Here is an 8886-nt window from a genome sequence, read left to right as displayed (position 1 = left end):
CATGTGATCTCTTCATCTAGAACTTGATGGGATTGTGGAGAGTCATATGACCTCTCTTGGAACCTATGGGAATGTGGATTGCGGAGGGTCATGTGGTCTCACTCTCCGGAACCTAGTTAGAAATTCCCTCACCTATTAATCAAAGTCAAGCCCTGCCTATAGGTCAGTGCACACCTGGTCACTGGCTCCTTTAATTGCCTTATCAATACCTGGGGTGGACTCTCCAGCTGATGACACTATAAACATAAAAACATAGAAAAATAGGTGCAGGAGTAGGCCATTTGGCCCTTCAAGCCTACACTGCCATTCAATATGATCATTGCTGATCTGTATCCGGTTCCTGCCTTCTCCCCATATGCCTTGATCCCCTTAGCCATAAAGGCCAAATCTAACCTACTCTTAACTATTGACAAGGAACCGGCCTCAACTACTTCCCGGGGCAAAGAATTCCACAGATCTACCACCCTCTGAGAGAAGAAATTTTTCCTCATCTCAATCCTAAAAATCTTCCCCCTTAGCCTTAAACTGTGACCCCCCTGGTTGTGGTTTTTCCCAGCATTGGAAACAGCCTTCCTGCTTCTAGTCTGTCTAAACCCTTAAGAATTTTATATGTTTCTATAAGATCCCCCCTCAATCTTCTAAATTCCAGAGAATACAAACCTAGTCTATCCAACCTTTATTCATATGCAAGTCCTTCCATCCTTGGTATCAGTCTAGTGAATCTTCTCTGCATCCCCTCCATGACGAAGATGTCCTTCCTCAGATAAGGAGACCAAAACTGCGTGCAGTACTCCAGGTGTGGTCTCACCAAGGCCCTTTACAGCTGTAGCAGGATCTCTGTATTTATGTACTCAAATCCTCTCGCTATGAACGCTAACATACCATTCGCCCTCCTCACCGCCTGCTGCACCTGCACGCCCACTTTCAACGACTAATGCACAGCAACACCCAAGTCTCGCTGCATCTCCCCTTTGCGTAAACAGATACCATTTAGATAATAGTCCTCTTCCCTGTTCTTACCTCCAAAGTGGATAACCTCGCATTTATCCACATTATATTGCATCTGCCACGTCTTGGCCCACTTGCCTAACTTGCCTAAATCACTCCGCACCCTCCTACCATCCTCCACACAGCCAATCCCGTTACCCAACTTTGTGTTTGCAAATTTTGAGATATTGCTATCTATTACCACAACTAAGTCATTGATATATATTGTAAACAACTGTGGCCCCAGCACGGAGCCCTGCGGTACCCCACTAGTCAATGGCTGCCATTCCGAAATGAACCAATTTATATCTACTCTGCTTCCTGTCCATCAACCAATTTTCTATTCACCTTATTATGACTGAAATGTGGTAGCGTTCTCGTGTTGGAGGTAGCGCAGAGGAGGCTTACGAGGTTAATTCCAGAGATGAGGGAGTTAGCTGGAATTCAGAAGAGTAAGAGGGGATTTTGTAGAAACATAAAATGATGAAAGGGATAGATAAGAGAGGGGCAGGAGAATTGTTTCTGCTAGTAGTGAGACTAGAACAAAGAGACATAACCTCAAGATTCAATGGAGTTGCGGCACATTCTGTCATTTAAGAGAAGGTTGGATGTGTACATGGAGGAGAGGGGGTTGGAGGGTTATTGGTGGAGAGCAGGAGGTTTGAGCTAGTGGAGTTGTTCTAGTGAACCGGTGCGGACTCGAAAGGCCAACATGGCCTGTTTCCGCTCCATAAATGGTTATATGCCTCTTATACCATGCTTTTTAAGTTTGCATGCTCGTCTTCTGTGTGGAACCTTATCAAATGCCTTACTAAAGTCCAGATATACCACATCCACTGATTCCCCCCTATGCACTCTACTAATTACATCCTCAAAAAACTCTATTAGATTCATTAGACATGATTTTCCTTTCACAAAACCATGCTGACTCTGTCCGATGATACCACTACTGCGATTGCATCTTTAATAACTGATTCTAGCACTTTCCCTACAACTGATGTCAGGCTAACTGATCTGTATTTTCCTGGTTTCTCTCTCCCTCCCTTCTTAAAGAGTGGAGTTGCGTTGGCCATCCTCCAATCCTCAGGAACTAATCCAGTATCTAAGGAGGTTTGAAAAGCCCACCATGTATGAGCCATATGCCTCTTTTCTTCTGGGATGAACCCTAGCTCCACTCCAGGTTGGGAACCATGGGAATGCTGGAGAATCGTTGGTAAGATGTTCGCAGCCAAAGGGTTGGGAGCTGTGGTATTGAATGTCCATAAATCACTGTCCCTGGCTTAGTATACTTCAGAGCCTTGCCTGCTAGAAATATCAAGGGATGGTAGGTTTCGTACCTTGTATCTTGATTGTGAAGCTTTCTATCTGCGAGTGGTTGTGAGTTTGCTGTTTAACCCTGCGAGTGTGTGCATGCGTGTATCTTTTATCCCTGTTGCGAATCCCCTAAGTGTGCAAATAAAAAAAACACTGTTCATCAAGCCTGTGTTCAGATTTGTTGCCCTTGGGACCTGTCAAATCAGTTTTACACACATAACACATAGACACTACCTTACTTTGTCTTTTTTTCTTGCACTATTTATTTTTTAAGTGGTTTATACAAATGTTTGGACTGTGATGATGCTACAAAACAATGAATTTCATGATGTGTTCATGACAATAACTTCTGATTATGATTCTGCATGGAATGGAAATCAGTTCAACAGCTCTGGGGGAAAAAAACCCCAATACATTTTGAATGAGAATGAGCATTGGTACTTTATTGATGATATCAATGCACTGATGGTGGTTTCAACCCAGGATATATTTTGAAATATTCCTCTCACAAAAGATATCCTCTGAGGGCGTCAGGTTGGGCAGAGGAATGGACTGTTTAACTGTCTCTTAAATGAATAGCAAATATCTGAATCTTTGATGTATATATTTTAGAAGAAAGCAAAAAAAAAGTGTATTTTCTATGTTCTGTATATAAAAACACAAAAGTGACGATGCCAAGGGGGAGCATTTGTGGACATGGCTCCTCCTTGCGAGGTTCTGTGGCCACATTTGCTCATGTGGCGTGGCCCCCCCCCCCCGCGAGGTGTTGTTCACCAAAATACGCGCGGCCATTGCTTGTGATCAGACTGCCCCCATCCGCGTCACTAGTGTGCAGTGTGTCAAGCGTCACTAGCACCCAGCTTGACCCTCCATGCAATAAAAGCAGTGCTTTTGGCTGCTACGTCAGAGGGATGGAGGAGGTTCACGTCTGCTTGGCAGGCACGCCACCACCAGCGCACCCCCCCATTCCAAGCGAGCTTACGACTGCTGAATTGTGCCCCCCTGGCTGGTAGGCCTACAGCAGAACCCCTCATCGCTGAGTGAATTTCCATCTATCGGTCTGTGCCTCACCCTGTTACCCTAATGTCCTCCTCTAACACACATTCTGGCACTGATCCTGCTCCAAAACAGTCTTGAGGCTTTCTTTCCATTAACCATTATTCTATTTCTTATTTTAGTCATTCAGTGAAAATATTAAATTTGCTTTTCAGCCGCCTACTATTGATAGAGATTTAAGACACAGTGAAACCCGACCACCCACAAGCTATTTGATCTGTTGGGTTCTGTGGGCAATTTTTATCAAGTAAATCAGCTTCCAGGACAATTAGTCAGAGTTGTGTGAATAGGATGCCTTCATATCGGGCTGGCTAATTTTATTGGATTTGATGTCTACATCCACAGGAATTCAGGGTCAGTTCAAACAGTGGCTCTGATGTTCAGAGAATGTGATAATACAAACTGAATTCCGCCTGGGTTAGTAAACAGTGAAGTCAGCATTTCAGATGAAAGACCCATGTTGTGAATGGATTATGAAAGTGAATGGTTCACTATTACCAGAAATGGGAGGCGTGAAGGCACAACGCCTAGTGCTGCTGCCTCAGCTCCAGAGAACTGATCTCCCCTTGATGCATGGGTTCCCCCAGGTTGGTAGGTTAATCAGCCACTGCAAATTTTCCTCAATAGGTGAGTGACAACAGAATAAGGATGCCACTTGATGGCCATTTTCCCTTTGCACTAACTGCAACTATGAATATTTATTTTACCATGACGTTGCATTTCAAGTCAAATTTATTGCCATCAGATTGCATAAGTACAACCCAACAAACTAGAGTTCTCTGTCGTCTGTGCAAAACACACATGAAGGGCTCAAACCCGAAACGTCGGTTATGTATTTTTACCTTTGCTACATAAAGGACATTATTTGACTTGCTGAGCTTCTCTGGTTTTCTGTGTTTTTACTTAAACCATGGTGCCTACAGATTTTCGAGATTTACTTGGGCTCCTGTAGAAGGTTGACGTGATGGTGGCCGGTAGCCTTGCTCACTTCTCAGGAAGTGCAATCACTGTGGCGCTTTCCTGACAAGTGAGGAGATGTTGTGTGTGGGCTCTTGTAGAAGGTTGATGTGATGGTGGCCGGTAGCCTTGCTCACTTCTCAGGAAGTGCAATCGCTGTTGCGCCTTCTTGACAAGTGAGGAGATGTTGTGTGTGGGCTCCTGTAGAAGGTTGACATGATGGTGGCCGGTAGCCTTGCTCACTTCTCAGGAAGTGCAATCGCTGTTGCGCCTTCTTGACAAGTGAGGAGATGTTGTGTGTGGGCTCCTGTAGCAGGTTGACATAATGGTGGCCGGTAGCCTTGCTCACTTCTCAGGAAGTGCAATCGTTGTTGCGCCTTCCTGACAAATGAGGAGATGTGTGCCCACAATAGGTCACTGGTTAAGTGAACTCCAAGGAACTTGGTGCTCTCCACCCTCTTCACTACAAAGCTGTTGATGTGTAGTGAAGGGTGGTCGTTCCTGGTCCTCCTGAAAACCACAGTCATCTCCTTCTCTTATCTAAATCGAGACTCAGATTGATACTCTCCTCGCACCACGAGATTTTCCACCTCTTCTCTGAAGTACAACTCATCATTGATGCTGATGAGGGCAATTACTGTTGTGTCATTTGCAAACTTGATGAGACTGTTAGAACTGGATCTGATGATGCAGTCAAGGGTCAGTAGTGTGAACAGGAGCTGGCTGAGCACACAGCCCTGAAGTGTGCCATTGTTCAGTGTGATGGTGTTCAACATTTTGCTACCGACCCGGACAGACTGTGGACTTTCCATTAAGAAATCCAAATTCCAGTTACAGAGAGGGTGTTGAGTCCCAGCAAGGCCAGCTTCTCCACCAACCTTTGTACTAAACACCGAGTTGAAGTTGATGAGCAGCAGCCATGCATATGAGACGTCGTTCTCCGGATCGGAACAGAAGAAGTGACGAAGCTATAGCACTGTCTGTGGAACGGTTTCTTCTGCAGGCAAATTGAAATGGGTCCAGCATCTCTAGGAGGTGTGCTTTAATGCATTCCATCATAGAAGCTCGAAGCATTTCATAATGGTGAAGGTCTGTGCCATAGGGTGGTAGTCATTAAAGCCTGTTATTGTTGCCCTCTTGGGTACAGGCATGATGATGGCTGTCTTAAACCCTGCAGGAATGATGGTCTGTTGCAGTGAGGTGTTGAAGATATCTGTGAAGACCTTGTCAAATGGTCTGTGCAGTCCTTCAGTACCCGATCAGATATGACGTCTGGTCCCGCCATCTTGTGTGGGTTCACCTTGGATAGAGTTTTCCTCACCTCGGCCACGTCTATGCATGGGGTTTGTTCTTCAGGGTCACATGGAGCTTTCTTTGGTGTCATCTGAAGAAAAAAACTTAATATCTTGTTTCTCTTTCATGGAGCATTATAGTAATTTAATTAATAATATTGTAGTTGGTGTACCTTATGCTCCAGCATGCAAGAATTTTGCTTCATCTGCACATTGAAAATGACAATACTCTCTCTTTCTCCTTTTTCTCCTTCTCCTTCTCTGTTCCTTCTCTCTTTTCTCCCTCTTCCATCTCTCTCTCTTACTCACACACTCGGCACGAGGTTAAGGCTGACTATTGAGACAAAGAGACAAATTAGTAACACGTTCATGTTGTCCCTAATAAAGTTTCTACCTGACCCAAAAGAGCCATCCATTGTTTGTAGCCAGAAATAAGATGGGGCCAAACTAGTCAAGTGAAACCAATCGTTCTCCAGGCCCTTATGAGTGCCAGTAATTCAATACTACCAGTTACATGTCAGGCTCCAGTGGAAATTTCTTGGCTCTGATCCCAGGTGGCGTAGTGGTTAGTGGAACGTCTTTACAACACTAGCAATCTGGGGTTGAATCCCATGCAGTCTGGCGGAAGCTTGTACATTCTCCCCATGTTTATGTGGATTTTCCCCAGGAGCTCCGGTTTCCTCCCACCATTGAAAAATATACCGTGGTGTAGGTCAATTAAGTGGCATGGGCTTGTGGGTTGAAATGGCTTATTACTGTGCTGTATGACTAAACTTTTTATAATTTTAAATGTGCCTGCATAACCTGTACAAACTTAGACCCAGGACTGCATTTGCTTGTGAACTCATCATAAGGAATGGTAAGAATAAGACATAACATTTAAATTTATTGCATACTCCTGATGTTTTTAGCACATTCAAAGTGTTTTCAGAGGGCTGGAGCATAGGGATGGAGGGTTGGAGAGTGGGGATGGTTCGGGAGGGGTGGAGTGTAGGAATGGGGAGGGAGAACTGGAACATGAGACCGGTGGGGCTGAGAGTGTAGCAGAAGAGAGGGTTGATGGGTTGATGCAAAGGAAAGTACACTCAGAAGTATTCAATAATATGGGTGGCTTTGATAGTCAACAAAGCTGGAGACGAGGTTCTGCTGGCGCAGAGCTTGTTCTATTCATCCACAGCACTACATTGTAAAAACCCTACAGTTGCAACGACCCTCAGCAGCTGGTATCCAGTCATATGCTGCAGCAAAATTGCGTTGTCTGATCTACGAAGGTTGTGGGAGACTATATGCACCTCACCAGAAAATGAGGGAGGCTTCCCACACTCAGCAAGTTCGAGGCCATTTGTGCAGACCTTCATTTCTGAAAGGATAATCTTTGCATCGTATCTCTATAAGGACACAAGCAACACACAGGTATTTGTCATCTTCCAGCTAATGGAATTAAAAGTGTATTATTATCTTTAAAGTTGTGTCACATCACAGTGAGCCATTGAAAGACAAGTGATTTATTAACTGAGGTCAGTTATTACTGTTAATGTGGCTTAATATTATTCAAATATTCAATTAAGTAAGAGGAAATAAATATTAAAGAATTAAGCACACAATGCCTACGATTTTGCATTATTTTATTTAAAGCAAGGGAAGCAAGAAGGAAGCCTCTTTGGTTGTATTTGCAAATCTCTGTAAATCTTGTCCATTGATTTGCTCACTTTGCTGAAAGATTTTTCAAATACACTATAAAATATGTGTATGAGAGTTTATTGTCCTAGGTACAATGTTCAGGTGAACTGAAATTCTTACTTGCTGCAACCACAGAGGTATGTAAGATACAACAACTATAATAGTTGCCACAACATTCCATAAGATAGAAGAGATAATAAATATAAAAGTTTAATGATAAATAAGGTCAATCAACCTTGGATTAGGTATCTGTACAGTATTGTATTTCTCCCTGACTGATTAAAATTATCCACCATCTGTAAACTGACCTTCAGTCTCCTTTAATGCCATGTTACGTATCATGTGGGCAAGTTACCAGCCTTTGCTTTAAGTCCACTGCAGCCAGTAAATGCAAACATGGCTCATGATCTGGGAATCTTGCACCAGTGGAATTCATGGAATTGTTTCAACAAAGGTCAAAGTGAAGTGATTCAGCATAAAAAAAGTATGTGGTTGGAATGTTGGACTGGGTGAGGTTTGAGTGCGGGGCTGGTTGGAGTGTGGAAATGTGGTGTTGGATGGAGGTAGATGGTTGCATTCCAGGAATGGAGGGGAAGTGGTGGAGGTTGCAGATGGAGAGCGCCAGTTGGCATGTGGGAATGAAAGAGTTGAGACACACGAGACAGTAGATGTGCAATCACAAGACTGCCGGTGCTGAATTGAGCCTCAACTGACTGCACTCGTCACCTTCCCTTTCTTAGCACATTCCATCATCTGTATTCCTCGTTGTCTCCACATCACCTCGTGACCGCCATTATTATCTCCAGCCTTCCTTCCCCTACCTGGTTCCATTGACCTGTCAACCTCTCCTCACCTGGACCCATCCTTGCCAGCTCCTGAGTTATGTTCCTCCAGCAGCTTATCTTTTGAAGGAAAAGTGTTATTGCATTGGGTAGAAAAAGAGGGTTGGTATGATTAAAAGGCACCCACTTAGAAGAGAGATATGGAGGAATTTCTTTCACAAGAGGGTGATAAATCTGTGGAATTTGTTGCCACAGACAGTTGTGAAAACCATGTCATTGGCTGTATTTAAGATAGAGACTGACAAGTTCTTGATTAGCTAGGGCATCAAAGGTTATGAGGAAAAGGCCATGGAGTTTGGCTGAATGGGAGAATGAATCAGCTTATGATTGAATGGCAGGGCAGACTTGATGGGCTAAATAACCTATTTATGGTCCCATGTCTTATGGTCTCGTGGATATGTTGAGATTATTACTGTAATAAAAACAGTTTCAAAAAATATTGTTGAATCTACGTATGTGGAAGAGTTTCTCCATCTATAATTAAGAATAACTAAAGATTTATTTCTTGGTTTGGTTCAATAAGTTGAACGAGGGTGTAGATTCTGATCTTGATGATGCTATTTTAAAAAAAATGTTCAGCTTCATGATTTATCAGTGGAAATGATCTTACTAATGGAGGAAAAAACAATTCTCACAGAACATTACAGAGAGATGAAAATTGAGTGATTTTTTTTTTTCTGCATGTGAAGTTCTTTCTTCAGCCAGGTGGATATAAGGTGATGTTAGTCAACTAGCCTTTGCTGGAGGATATGTGCAGG

The sequence above is a fragment of the Narcine bancroftii genome, chromosome 1 (genome assembly GCF_036971445.1).
Source record: "Narcine bancroftii isolate sNarBan1 chromosome 1, sNarBan1.hap1, whole genome shotgun sequence".
In the NCBI taxonomy this organism is placed as follows: Eukaryota; Metazoa; Chordata; class Chondrichthyes; order Torpediniformes; family Narcinidae; genus Narcine; species Narcine bancroftii.
The sequence above is the reverse complement of the archived record's forward strand: the minus strand, read 5'-3'. Positions refer to the sequence as shown.